The 15,356-nt window shown below is 45.1% G+C and overlaps 1 long non-coding RNA gene across 1 annotated transcript in view; it reads right to left on the bottom strand.

Annotated features, from left to right (window-relative positions):
• Positions 1 to 15,356, bottom strand: part of LOC122141735 — a 35,661-nt gene that overhangs the window by 3,697 nt on the left and 16,608 nt on the right. Inside the window, exon 2 of the long non-coding RNA XR_006158050.1 lies at positions 12,525 to 12,698. This is a non-coding gene — a long non-coding RNA (uncharacterized LOC122141735). The remainder of the gene's footprint in view (positions 1 to 12,524; positions 12,699 to 15,356) is intronic.

The raw sequence follows: 15,356 nt of genomic DNA, 5'->3' as shown, positions 1-15,356 counted from the left end.
ATTGAGCCGGATCAACGCACACAAGGCTGCCGGCCCGGACGGCATTCCTGGACGTGTGCTTAGTGCATGTGCAGAGCAGCTTGCAGTGGTCTTCACAGACATTTTCAACCTGTCCCTCACCCAAGCAACTGTGCCAACATGTTTTAAATCCACATCCATTGTGCCAGTACCGAAACACTCCTCCCCAATGTCCCTTAATGACTATCGCTCCGTAGCACTCACACCCATCATTATGAAGTGCTTTGAGCGATTGGTCCTAGCACACCTCAAAGACTGCCTCCCACCCACACTGGACCCACACCAATTTGCCTACCGCAGAAATAGGAGCACATAGGATGCAGTATGCACAGTGCTGCACTCTGCACTCACACACCTGGACAATAACAACACATATGTACGGATGTTGTTTGTTGACTTCAGTTCAGCATTTAACACCGTCATTACCTCCAAGCTGACCACAAAACTTGGAGACACCTCCCTTTGCAACTGGATCATGGACTTTCTGACCAACAGGCCTCAGCATGTTAGGTCAGGCTACACCCACTCCACCACCATCACACTTAACACCGGCGTACCACAGGGCTGTGTGCTGAGCCCATTCCTCTACTCCCTCTACACCCCTGACTGCAAGCCTGTGCATGGATCCAACTCCATCATTAAGTTTGCAGATGACACCACGGTGATTAGCCTCATCAGTGACAACGATGAGACTGCCTACAGGGAAGAGGTACAGCACCTGGCCACATGGTGCGCTGACAATAACCTGGTCCTTAACACCACTAAGACAAAGGAGCTCATTGTGGACTTCAGGAAGAAGAAAGGAAGCACGCATGACCCCAGCCACATTAACGGGATGGTTGTTGAACGTGTCTCCAGCTTCAAGTTCATGGGAACCACCATCTCAGAGGACCTGTCCTGGACCACAAACACCTCCAGCCTGGTCAAGAAGGCTCACCAACGCCTCTTCTTCCTCAGAACACTGAAGAAGAACCAACTGTCTTCAACCATAGTGGTAAACTTTTACCGGTGTGCGATCGAGAGCATCCTGACCAGTTGTATTACAGTCTTTTATGAGAACTGCTCAGTTGCTGACTGCAAGGCACTGCAGAGGGTGGTGAAAACTGCCCAACGCATCACAGGGACACCACTTCCTGCTATTAAGGACATCCAGAGGAAACGCTGTCTACGTCGAGCTTGCAGCATCCTTAAGGACTCCTCTCACCCTGACCATGGACTGTTTAACCTCCTGCCCTCCGGGAGGCGTTTCAGGACCCTCCGGACAAGGACCAGCAGATCCAGGAACAGCTTTTTCCCTACAGCTGTCTCCTTGCCGAACTCTGCCCTCTGACACCCCCCACACCATACACACAGACTCCTCCCCACTTCATCACTACATCTGACCGATTTAATTATTTATTTATTTACAACAAGCAAAAAACAGTAAACTTGCTACTACTTGCACTACTGTCTGTTCATCCAGAAACAATCCATTTGCACACTGAAATATTTCTATGCACTTTACTGTCCATTGCAATAGTGTAAATTATGTTCATATGTTTATGGTTCTGCCTATAGTGTACATACACTTTCACATATTCCATCTGTATAGTATGTTCATAGTACACCTATCTGTATATCATACTGATAGTATTTAAAATGTCAATTATGTCCATAATACTTATCTGTATAGTTATTGTACATATTGTAGACCTTGTATATTCTGTACTTACTGCTTATTGCACTTCTGGTTAGATGCTAACTGCATTTTGTTGCCTTGTACCTTACATGTGCAGTGACAATAAAGTTGAATCTAATCTAATCTAATATGATTTTTCCTTTCTCTTTGGAGTGTTACAAGCTCTCAGTGCATAAAAAAGATCTGTAAAGTTACAAAAACTTAAGTCTCAAATCCAAAGAGATATTCTTTATAAAAGTTAAGAGTCAGCCACACCTACCTAAAACTGCTCATTCTGACACCCCCCCCCCACATGTCTACGTCACAATGTGGGAAGATTTGCATAAAGCTGCCCAAATGTTTACGCAAAGATAGACGGCGCAACTTTGATTCTCGCTGTTACCGCCACCACCATGTTGTGGAGATGCTGTGTTTTTCATTGTGAAAGTGAAACTACTTTGTTTGGCGTTCCAAAAGAGGACACAACTAGAAATCAGTGGTTAAGTTGTATTTCAGCACTGTTCCAGAATAGTTCAACCCAAATATTCAGATGTATGCAGCGCATTTTATGGAGGACAAGGACTGTTTCCTAAACCAGTAGCTTACAATCCTGGTCTGTTTCTATCAAGTGGGGCAGTTCCAACTTTGCAAGGATAGTCTGGCGCTTCTGACTCACAGCCTGTATGTATGTTTACATATTTAAAGAATTTGCCATTGATGATTCAAACACGAGTTTTAAGCAGTGTAGAGTAGACTTATTGTTTGTCGTTTCTTCAATCAGAAATGCAAACATGGTTTTATGTTTACGCAGTGTGATATGCAAAAACAACGTGTAAAAAGACAGTATAAGTCATTATAATCAGTAATTATGTCCCCACTGGATGCAAACAAATGCCTCGTTTGTAATGGGTTTTATTGTTGTTGTCTTGTCGCTCCGGGAGATGGCATCGCAGTATGATGAGGGGCGTAACATTTCTGTCACAAGCTTGAGGAATTCGGCCAATCACAACGCAACAATAATGTACAGTATGTGGAAAAATATGTTTTTTGAACCTTAAACCACATAAACACAGTGCATTACACCAAATACACAAAATAATGTTCACAAGTTCACCCTTACATTTAATCTGACTGTCGTAGGACAGGAGGTAGGAAGGCTGCATATAGAACTCCCCCATCCCTAATTTGGGATAAAAATAGATTAGAAGTGAGGAGTTGGGGTGGAGGAGGGATGTCGAAAAACTGTCATAGGACAGAGGTAGGAAGGCTGCATATATATACACGTGTTGTGCTAGTTAAGATGGTTAACTAAAATGATTATCTGATCGTGCTTCTCCCGAACTTTGTTAATAAAACCACATGTTGTGAGTCCATGCTGTACATTTCACGAGTTCACCCTTACAACTAATCTGATAGCAAATAGTAAGCATATTTTGGCATGCTGTCCTGGGGGAGGGGTCCGGGCCCGGAACATAGCCAGAACCCAAAGAACTCCCCAAAAGAAGCTTAAAGGCATAGGACAGCAGCCAGAGAGCTAAATTTAGTTGCCCCCCAAAATACGCATGCTGAGAAGAGAGAAGGCGCAGAGCGACCAGGATAGCCCGTGTAGTGTTTGACGAGAGCTGCGGCTCGCAACGTCGTACTGGCGAGCGCTCCATGCCGCTATGAGAGGAGCACAATGCCAGATATCAAATGAGGGACACTTGCTGCATCCGAAGAGAGCTGCGGCTCTGCTGCACCGGAAGGGAGAGTTCCTCTTGCGGCTGAGTACGAGGCACGGTTTGATGCGTCTGATGGAGGGCTCTCACTGCGACCGAAGGGAGCCGGCAGCTCTACTCCATCGGGAGGGAGATCCCTGGCCGCCATTGAGTATGCAACATAACTCAGATGGGGGGGTTCACCCTGTACATTTTTTTTATCATGTATCATGGTGATCGCGAATCTGGGTGGATAGGCATCACTTTGAAAGCAGAAGTGATGTCTACTTTAGCCAGCCATGCACCACAACCTATATTTTTATCATGGTGATCGCTTGATCTATGTCATGGTAGTGCAGAGAATATTCCTCAAGGGATATGAGGCTATTTATGCTGGAAAATCGGGAATTACGTGGGGCTGAGAGAGGTTTGATGCATTTGAGGGAGGGCTCTCACTGCAACCAAAGGGAGCCGGTGGCTCTACTCCACCGGGAGGGAGATCCCTGACTGCCATTGAGCATGCAACATAACTCAGACGGGGGGTTCACCCTGCGACCAAAGGGAGCCGTGGGTCTGCTGTACCGGAAGGGGAGCCCTTGTCCGATGTTGAAAAAGCAAAGAGACGCGACTGATGGAGGTACTCCCGCTGCATCCGAAGGGAGCTGGGGCTTTGCTGCACCGGAAGGGAGAGTCCCCTTTTGCGGCTGGATGTGAGGCGCAGTTTTATGCCTCAGAGGGCTCTCACAGCATTCAAAAAGAGCCCGCGACTCTGCTGCACTGGGAGTGGGAGCCCTGTCTGCTGCAGGGCATGCAACATGACTCAAAATGACAGACAGAGGGGTCACACTGTGACCGAAGAGAGCCACGTCCCTGCTGCACCGGAGGGGAGCGGCCTGTTTTATGCTGAATAAGCAATGAAATGCAACTGATGGAGAGACTCTCGCTGCATCCGAAGGGAGCTGTGGCTCCGCTGCACCGGAAGGGATCGGATGGAGGGCTCCTGCTGCGACCGAAGGGTTTGATGCATCGGATGGAGGGCTCCCACTGCGACCGAAGGGAGCTGAGGCTCTGCTGCACCAGAAGGGAGAGTCCCTCTTGCGGCTGAGTATGAAGCGCGGTTTGATGCGTCTGATGGAGGGCTCTCACTGCGACCGAAGGGAGCCAGCGGCTCTACTCCATCGGGAGGGAAATCCCTGGCCGCCATTGAGCATGCAACATAACTCAGATGGGGGGTTCACCCTGCGACACAAGGGAGCCGTGGGTCAGCTGCACCACAAGGGATAGCCCCGTCAGATGCTGAATAGGCAAGGAGATTCGAGGCGTTGTTTGACGCGTTGGATGGAGGACTCCTACTGCAACTGAAGTTGAGCCAGTGGCTCTACTCCACTGGGAGGGAGATCCCTGACCGCCATTGAGCATGCATCATAACTCAGACGGGGGGTTCACCCTGCGACCGAAGGGAGCCATGGGTCTGCTGCATCATGAATCTGGGTGGATAGGCATCACTTTGAAAGCAGAAGTGATGTCTACTTTAGCCAGCCATGCACCGCAAACTACACAAACTACAACAACCTATATTTTTATCATGGTGATCACTTGATCTATGTCATGGTAGTGCAGAGAATATTCCTCAAGGGGTATGAGGCTATTTATGCTGGAAAATCAGAAATTACGTGGGGCTGAGAGAGGTTTGATGCATCTGATGGAGGGCTCTCACTGCGACCAAAGGGAGCCAGCGGCTCTACTCCATCGGGAGGGAGATCCCTGGCCGCCATTGAGCATGCAACATAACTCAGATGGGGGGTTCACCCTGCGACCGAAGGGAGCCGTGGGTCTGCTGCACCGGAAGGGGAGCCCTTGTCCAATGCTGAAAAAGCAAAGAGACACGACTGATGGAGGGACTCCCGCTGCATCCGAAGAGAGCTAGGGCTCTGCTGCACCGGAAGGGAGAGTCCTCCATTGCAGCTGGATGTGAGGCGCAGTTTTATGCATCAGAGGGCTCTTACAGCATCCAAAGGGAGCCCGCAACTGTGCTGCACAGGGAGTGGGAGCCCTGTCTGCTGCAGGGCACGCAACGTGACTCAAAACGACAGACAGAGGGGTCAGATTCGAAACAACAGCAGGAGGGCTCTCATTGCGACTAAAAGGTGCTGTGACTTACTGCATTGGAAAGGAGAGAAACACGACTGTTAGAGGGCCTCTCGCTGTGGCTCTGCTGCACTGGAAGGGAGAGTCCCCCTTGTGACTGAATATGGGGCGTGGTTTGATGCATCGGATGGAGGACTCCCACTGCGACTGAAGGGAGCCAACGGCTCTGCTGCACCGGGAGGGAGATCCCCCGTCCAACGCCGAGTATGCATCATACTCAGAACGAAGATTGACCCTGTGACTGAATGGAGCCGACAGGTCTGCTGCATCAGGAGGGGAGCCCTGTCCGATGCTGAGTAAGCAAGGAAATGCGACTGATGGAGGGACTCTCGCTGCGTCCGAAGGGAGCTGGGTGGCTCTGCTGCACCGGAAGGGGAGAAGCCCCCTTGGCGCCTGGCGAGGCGTGATTTGTTGCATTGGATGGAGGGCTGTCACAATGACCGAAGGGGGCCTGTGGTGAGCCCTGTCTGATGCTGAATAGGCGAGGAGATTTTGAAGCGGCGGCCAGAAGAGTATACCCATTTTGACCAAAAATGCGATTCCAGTACTGCATTGGGAAGGAAGGCTACAGTGTCGAGTAAGCCAGATGACTTAAGCGTACGGTGCTGGCGGTCAGGGGCTGCATGGGCTGCCTTTGTAGCAAGTGTAGATTATACGATGCTTTAAAGCGTCAGTAATCCAGCGACTGAGGGCCTGCTTATCTGATTCTGAAGACCTTTTGAGCTGCTTGAATTTGCTGCTTCCCAATGCAAAATAGTGGCTCGAAAAAAATTACCGTAAGTACTTCAGTTGAGCCTAAGGATAGAGATTTAAGTGTTTTGGAACCAAAAGCATGCTGCTTGAAGATAGTAAAGTCGTCGATGGCATCAATCGCTGTCGAAATCGTCTGATAAGGTTGAATTGGAAAAGGGGAGATTAAAAATGTATATGTAGTGGCCTTTCCTTTCTTGGTCCATCTTACTTTGTTTAATTGAGTAAGCGATAGTTTCGCTATCAAGTATGAACAAATCAGAGATTGTCAGGTGGAGTTTGGGGTTAAATTTAGAGGTTATTGCAATTTCTGAGCATCTCAGAAAACCAAAAATAACGCAATAGGAACATGGCATCTAGGGTACGAGCAGTATGGATCGAATTGTACCCAGTGCGGAGATTTTGGATGCAGTTTGTAAGGATGTCCAGGGTTATGGGTTGTCTGGAATCTGGGTTTGATGGGCGAGATTGCTGAATTCCTTTGATTAGAAAAGAAGTTTGAGAATTATTTATTTAAAAAATTGACCACCACTTAAGTAACCTTTAATAGACCCTGCTTGAAGGTTCTTCATGGAACTGAGGTAGGAAATAAATGAAGTAATTGTGAGGAGAGAAAAATCGGGAAATGGCAGGTTATAGGAGAGGTGAAAAGTTTTGAAACATCTCCACGCTGTTAGATACAAATGGATAGTTCTGGGAGAAACTGCTTGTAGAATAGAGTTGATGGACACATCAAGGAGGGGTCTGAGGGAATGGGTTATGGGAATATGAGCTGCGAATAGAGAGGTACTGGGGTTGGTGATGGGTCTGCCTCCGGAGCCAGCACATTTTGAATTTCTGAAACATGAAACGAGAGAGAGAATCAGCCATTTGATTTTTGGGAATGTGGGAATGTGTTTAGCAGTTATGATAAATTGATTGCATGTTGAAATCCAGATTAGACGTCTTAGTAATGGCATGAGAGCGAGGGAATGGGAACGGCCTTTATTTATGCAATGCACGGTCGCTTCGTAATCGCAGTATACTAAGATGCTGCTTGACATCCAATTTTTTCCCCATAGAAAGGCCGCGATGACTAAAAGGTAGAGTTCAAACAGCGCAGAGGACTGGGGAAAATCTATCATCTAGGGGGCCCATGGAGACAAGAACCAACGCCCTTGGTAAAAACCCCTGAAACCGACGGATGGGGCTGTGTCAGTAAACAGTTGGATGTCATCGGGGAGAGAAACCAGATCGCTGTAGAAAAAGGTTAAACCATTCCATTGTTTAAGGAAGGTGATCCATAAACTGAGTTCATTACAACATGCCTGATTTATGATAATAAGAATCTAAGGCATGCACGACTCGGTGCATGAGAGATGAAGGGGCGGCCTTGCGGGATTATGCGCATTGCGAAGTTAAAATGACCGAGCAAGGAAAGGAGATTGCGCTTTGAACAACTTTGGCACTCTGCCAAGGAAGAAGCCACTAAGATTATTCTGTCTATTTTTTCCTTTGGCAGAGAAGCCTGGAATTTGACTGAATCCAGGTTAATGCCTAAGAATCCGATAAAATGGGTTGGTCCCAAAGATTTCTCCTGCGCAATGGGGATTCCCAGCTCTGAGAAAATTCTTTGGACAGTTGTGATATTTTTGGCTGGGATTGCATAAGAATCCAGATTGCCTCTGATATCATATTGAAAATTTTTGGGCTGCTTTTGCATCCGAAAGTAAGGCGTACTGAGAAAGATTGCCTCTGATAACATGTCGAAAATTTTTGGGCTACTTTTGCATCCGAAAGTAAGGCGAACTGAGAAATAAAACCTCCCATGCCAGCGTATCCCAAATAGCTGTCATGAATCTGGGTGGATAGGCATCACTTTGAAAGCAGAAGTGGTCTACTTTAGCCAGCCATGCACCGCGACCTACATTTTTTATCATGGTGATCGCTTGATCTATGTCATTGTAGTGCAGAGAATATTCCTCAAGGGGTATGAGGCTATTTATGCTGGAAAATGGGGAATTACCTGGGGCTGAGAGATCGATAATCAATCGCTTTTTTTCTTGAAAATTTCCTGGTAGCCACTCCGATAGGGCTGATTCGAAAATCTTTGAGGGGGGGGGGTGTCGTGCCGGGATTAAATCCCTGTTTGAGGCCAGACAAAAGAAAATAGGTAAAATTAGTGTCTGGGTGATGTGAAAGTTCCGCGGAAAGATGAGAAATATTAATTGGAGATGATAAGTAGTTTCTAGATTTTTTATTGGTAGCTTTCATGACTGGGCATACTGTACGAGCATGGGCTCCACCACAATAATTACAGACATGGAGAAACCTGCATTGCTGTCTCACGCAATTTCCTCTGTTGAAGTTACTGCAGACCTGTTGGTTACCGGCGACTGAGAAAGATTCTCTCCTGAAATCCGATGTTAGATTGGTGGTTGCCGAATGTGGAACATAGCTAGTTGATCTGACTTGGGTTGGTTCTGGGCAGGGTATTATAGCAGGATTAATTTGAGGGTGTGAGATGGTTGAGTGAGTTACTGACCTGCAGACCGCGCACGGTATGTTGCAACAACTAAAAATACGCGGTTGTGAAGATCACCGTCCAGGGCGCCCCAATAGGGGCACTGATTCCACTGAGCAACACGTACCGCGCATTTGGCTGAGAATAACTTGTGGTACGTGTAGAAATGGGTTCCGCCATAAGACAGCGCAAATTCCGTTACTATTGCCAGATAATCATTGAGTGTGCGCCATCTATAGGGAAAAGCTGAGCAAACTATCTCCATGTAGCGGCCAAATGCAATCATGAATTTGGAAAATGAAAGGGGGCGGGATGAATTGGGAGTTGAATTTTTTAAAGTTACTGAGAAATCTCCGCAATCTATTTGTCGGTAGGAATCGGCAGGACGGAGCAGAGAGAGGAGAGATCAACATCCGCACCTGCGAGAATCTGTGATTTGATGGAACTAGGCACGGGAGGTGGTTCCAGAGCAGCGGCATTCGGTGGAGTAGGTAGAGGGGTCGCTGTGAATAGAATATATTGTGATTTAGCTTGGGAGGAAGAGTTAGAAGGAAGATAAGGAGGGGCCATAACCATTTGCGGAGGCAGCCTCACGCACTGATTATCCCCTGGAGCTTGGGGAGGCCTGTAGGGAGATGGATAGAAGGAAAGGAGGAAGGAGGCCAGCCTGCTTGTGTTGCTTTGCGGAGGCATCCTCATGCATGGATTAACCACTGGTGCTTGGGGAAGCCCGTAAGAAGAGGAAGAGAAAAATGGAAGTGAGGAAGGAGGCCAGTATGCTTGTGTTGCTGGCTGAAGATTCCCAACTTGGACGTCTGCAACAGGGGCTGCTGGCCATTGATGGGGAAAAGAAAAAGTGAAAGGGTAAAAGTAAGGAGGCTAAGCTTGAGCGGCTAGCGGAGGCAGCCTCACGCTAGCCTCTACAGCCGAAGGTAGAGTGAAAAGGATAGGAGGTTGGAAAGTCACGCCCGTGGGCGCTGTTGCATGCGGCGCAGCAGCTGAAAGCGCTGCAGAGATAGGTTGAGAAGAGGGAGGCAGTGCAGTGGGAGGAGCAGCCGAATATGGGGCGCGGCCCAGACTTGCTGATGGCCTGCTACGTCCTGATGCTCGGGTGGAGCCAGAACTTGAGCTGGAAGATGATGACATTAATGAGACATGATGATGTTTATTCTTGTGGGCTTTGGTTACCTTTTTGGAGGTAGGTGAATTAGTATTTTCCAGAGATCATAAAGTTGAGCTTTGTTCATTTTTTGAGAAAACATTTTTATAAATGATACATTTTCATTTATATAAAATCAGTTTCATGTTTATATGACTCATATTCATATTTATATTTATGTTACACAGTTTCATTCATGGATCCTTTATGTCAGATATGACTGACTGACTGACCAATATTAACTAGCCTACAACTTGGATAAGATTCCTAAAAGTTTTACACCTACTGCACACATTACAGACATTGATTCACAAACGTAGATATGTTCTACATGTCTACAGTATAAAGAATGAACAAACCAGTCTTATAAACTCCTTGATTTCGCTTAAGCAACTTTAAATATAATATGCATGCACAATAAACTATTGTAAAATTTATTTACTCAGCAGAAAGGTTTTTGCAGGTTTTAATAAAATGTAAATTAATAACACTCATAATAAGCATATTTCCAATTTTCCAGTATGCACCCCACGCTTGAACAGTATCATCAATTCACTCATAAAAATCTTCGATAACCCAAACTTCGGCACGGCACATTTGGTTCGTTGAGTCCTCGATAATCCTCAGCAAACTTTGACAGTTGGTTGAACCGGCTCAATCGGTTCTTTTTGAGTTGGATTCCGGCTGTGCGTCCTGTGTCATCAACCCAGAACTAAAGTTTGATTCAGTTCAATTTGTGAACCCAGCTTGACCAGTTACTTCCTGAGAACGGCTTAAAAGAACGATTTGTTCAAGAACCGAACATCAGTAATCAAGAGGCTTGTTCAAGATGCATTGGCGCTGCACAAACCAATCAGTGTATGACATCATAGCACCAAGACAGTAATTCAAAAGCATAAAGAGTCATCTGCTTTCCAATGGCTCTCGTGGTACTTTGATGTCATACACTGATCGGTCTGCGCAGCCCCAATGCATCTCGAACAAGGATTACAAGAAGGTTACAGGCAGGGGAGTTTTATCAGGATGGGAGCAATACTCTGCAGGGCAGTGGCCCTCCAGGACTGAGTTTTCTCATCTCTGTGCTAGGGGTATGTAAACTTTTGAGCATAACAGTGTCTTCTGTAGCTTATGATGGGCAGAATTAAATGCAAAAAAATATCGCATGGTCCTGATGGTGCCATTAGAGTCGTAGAATATGTGTGTGAGACTGTCTGATTGAGAGAGCGGTAATTACTTTCCTGACTTTGCAGTGTTCATTGCAAGTGTATTCATTATTGTGTTTGTTTTTGATTAGTATCAATTTTTTGTTTCTTTTTAAAATTATTTTACTTTTTAATCAGTTTATTTATTTACTTCAAGTGTCTTTGATTGCAAAATATGTAAAATATTTTTCTCAATCTAAATGATGTTGCGGTCCTGTTGAGTTTGTTGAATAATATTTGCAGTCCTGTTAAATGTTTGCAGTCCTGCATTTGTTGAAAAATAAAACTGAGTTTTGTTGATGCCTTGCTGTGTTTGTGGCTTTGTTTACAGTTTTTATAAGCGCATATGACACATTATTGTGTAGAAGGCCCGTAGCATTTAAAATATATTGAGTGTATGGTAATTTATAGACATTTACTGAAACGTGAGTGGCCGTTTACAGAGAGTCAACTGCTTGTACCCTGGATTTTGTGAAGGCTTTACTTGTGCACAGGACGATACGTGGATTTACCAGTGTGTGAGTAAATATTCCCATCCCTGTTTGGGAGTTTATTGCATTAGTGAGTGGACTGGAAAACTGCTGCGCACAAAAGAGTCAGTTTCTGTCCGTGTCAGGAAACCAGAAACGCCTGGGCACATACACGAAAACTGCCGGAAACGTGCCGTTTACAGGTTAGTGCACTGACATGAACAGTCTGGAAACAAGCCTTTTTATGTAGTGCAAGAAAATCTGTTACTCCATATCTACACCAGAAGAGAGTGGTGCGGCATGGCTGAAGATAGAAGAAGCCATTATAATTATAATCAGATTATTTTAGAACCCGTTATAATAGAATCTATTATATTATGATTTTCACTACATTAGATGTGGCATGGGACAATTGACAAATCCCAGACAGTAAACTGATGTCCCATTCTATTTCTGACAAACTCCAAGCACTTGCACTACTTCTGACGTGAAAGAGGAATGATTTGGAACTTTTGCTTTGTTACAACCAGTGGAGACACAACGTTACATAGTTCTTTAAAAGCCTGATGGTTTTATGTTAAGTGCCTCCCACAGTAATTAAAGAAAAATCCTGGTTTAGTTCAGTAATAATTGCAGATTTCATTCATAATTACTTTTAAAAGTATTATATTTATACATTTTTAGTGCATCTGAATATGGAATACATAGTATTGTAATATATTTTCCTATATGGAACTTTTCAACATAATTAAACAGGCAAAAAATAATCTCACTTTCTTATTGGGTAATGTATTGAATGAGGTTTTAGTTAGAGACAGTTTAACTGTGACCTAAAAATGAAGAATATTGAACTTAAATTAAGAAAAGCTTAATATATTTATAATAATATGAAATAAATAAAAACTTTCTGCTTGACATACTTCAGTTTGTCCAATGAGCAGTTTGGATCATCCAGTTTTTCAGAGAGCAGCTTGACTCCTGAATCTCCTGGGTGATTGTAGCTCAGATCCAGCTCTCTCAGGTGTGAGGGGTTTGAACTCAGAGCTGAAGACACATAACGACATCCTTTCTCTGTCACCATACAGCCAGACAATCTACAAACACAGGAATAGTCCATGTGACAATCCAAAAGGTTACATTTCAAACTAATTTGTCAAGACCAACTTCAAATGTGGATGGATATCGTCACCCTGGAATTCTAAGTTTATTATTCTAATTCTGTGACAAAATAATTAAATCACATATTCTAATTCTGTGACAACTTATTTATATTATGTGATAGATTTTTTAATGTTCTGTACATTTTGGGACTTTTTATTTACGCAAACAACAAAGGTTGTATCTATACAGTCGAATGGGAATGCAAAACTTTTGAAGCTCAAAATCTCAAAACTACTCAGAATGCAGATAGAGACATATAATTCAAGAAGGCTGACCTCATCGCGTAATCTTAGGTTTACTTCGTGTTAAAAAAATAAATGTCTCCCTCATTTTATATGCAATAATGTACGTCACTATCAATGTATGAAAAAAAACTGTGTGAGAAACACAGAACATATAGCTATAAGCGATGAGGTGAGAGTCAGGCTTTAAAACACTAGGGTGCAACAGATCATAGATGATCCATTGATCGAGCGGACCAGGCTACGGTTCGACTTTCGCGCGCGGATTTGTGGATTAACTGTTAAGTTTTACCATCATAGAGTGAATGTTTTGTCTTGCCAATTTACACATTCAAGCAATTTTAACTCGCGCACTTTTTTTTATGTGCTCTTAGCTGCTGCCGCACACACAGCACATGCACACAGAGAGAGGCTCGATTCAGACACCGCGTGAACACCGAATTGACTTCTCTTTCACAAACACAATGTTATGTTAAAATACTCATTTTGGCAAGTATTATAGAAAACACAGTCGGTTATGGCTTAAGTAAACGTAAACAGCTGAGAAAGAAACCAGATGAGTGTCAGTATTAGATCCATGCATTTGGTCTTGAGGAGACAGCAGCCAATAAATACCTGCATCTGTCTGCTAATCAAAACAGTCGAGAAACAGTCAAGCAACAGAAGAAACAGTTGAGCAACAGATAAGGACAGCAGTTTGTAAGTGTTTTGCCTCGTTTTCTGATTAGACTACTGCGTGATCGTCTTTGCTAAGAGAAAACTTTGGTTTTATTTACTGTGTGTCTTACCCTGGTAAATACGTGCTGAAGTGGCGCTTGGTATTGCTTTTGCCTGTCGCGGGACTGGCCAGTTTCGGTCTGCTAAATAGGGAGGCATGATACATAGCCGGTGAAAGCATTTAACAAGCTGTTTTGGAGGCGCTTGTCAGAAGAAACACAATCGAGCAACAGATAAGAACAGCAATTTGCAAGTGTTTTGCCTCGTTTTCTCCCATTACACTACTGCATGATTGTGCCGAGTGCTAGGTAAGCTTCTGACTTTAAATTTAGCTGGGGTTTGGTCTTACCCTGGTAAATACTGCTGAAGTGGTGTTGGTTTTGGCTGTTGCCTATCGCGGACTGGCCCGTTTCGTGAATCTGCTAATAGGGATGCAAAATAGGGAAGCTACTTCAATAACCACAGGTAAACTCGGCAAATATATAAGTGGTAGGTGTCACCGCGTCAAGCGTCGCAGCAGCCCTTGTGTGAAGCCTCCTCGTGTGACAGACCGCAAGTCTAAAGACCATCGTTCCTAACCTGTCGCGACTCCACCGAGCAATGAGCACCGACAAAGGGCACTTGAGTATTGCTTTTCTTCCCCTTCACTTTTTTTTGTACAGCTCTTCCCTCAAATACTTATTTTTGGCCACTTATTCAGTTCACTATGTGCTTTCACATCACCTCTACTCTCACAACTACACCGCGGAGAGCACGCTCTTACGCCGAAGGAAGGCCTGCCCCGACAAATCTACGGCCTTCCCTCTGGACCTCTACTACTACGGCTCTCTATACAGTTGGTCCTCGGGACTGCCAGTCTGCTGTTAACCCGCGCTGCAACTCATTCTTCTATCGCTACATCATTCCATTCCGTCAGCCTCATGGCACTGACTGAGACTTGGGATCAACTGCGGACACTGCCACTCCGCAGGCCTCTTCCACTGGTTTCAACTTGTTTTCCCACACCCCCGTACGCTGGGAGGGGTGAGTACTGGTCTCCTTATTAGAAAGGATTGGAAATTTGATCTTCAACCCACCACCTACAGATAACGGTTCATTTGAAATCACATGCTATTACTGGTAACCCACACCCTGTTAAAATCCACTTTGTGGTCATTTATCGTCCCCCAGGTCAATTGGGAAACTTCTTGGAGGAGTTGGATGTGCTGCTATCAAACTATCCTAAGGATGGTACTCCCTCTGGTACTGGCTTGTTGACTTCAACCTCCACCTAGATAAAACCCCAAAGTGCTGCTGAGCGTTCAATACTCTGTTTGCCTCATTTGATCTCAAGCAGTGTCTATTGCAGCGACTCACAAAACGAGCAGCCAACTGGACCTCATCTACACACGCTGTTGCTCCGTGGACAACTCTTTAGTTGCTCCACTGCACACCTCAGACCACTTCCTCTGGAACAGTTCCCTCAGCATTCAAGCAGGCTCGGGTAAGCCCACTGCTGAAGAAACCATCTCTAAATCCAGCACTTCTAGAAAACTACAGACCAGTATCCCTTCTTGCATTCATTGCAAGGACACTTGAACGAGCTGTGTTCAACCAGCTCTCTATGTTTCTTGTACAGAACAACCTCCTGGA

The sequence above is a fragment of the Cyprinus carpio genome, chromosome A4 (assembly GCF_018340385.1).
Source record: "Cyprinus carpio isolate SPL01 chromosome A4, ASM1834038v1, whole genome shotgun sequence".
Lineage (NCBI taxonomy): Eukaryota > Metazoa > Chordata > Actinopteri > Cypriniformes > Cyprinidae > Cyprinus > Cyprinus carpio.
Note: the sequence above shows the minus strand (reverse complement) of the source record. Positions and strands in the feature narration are given on the sequence as shown.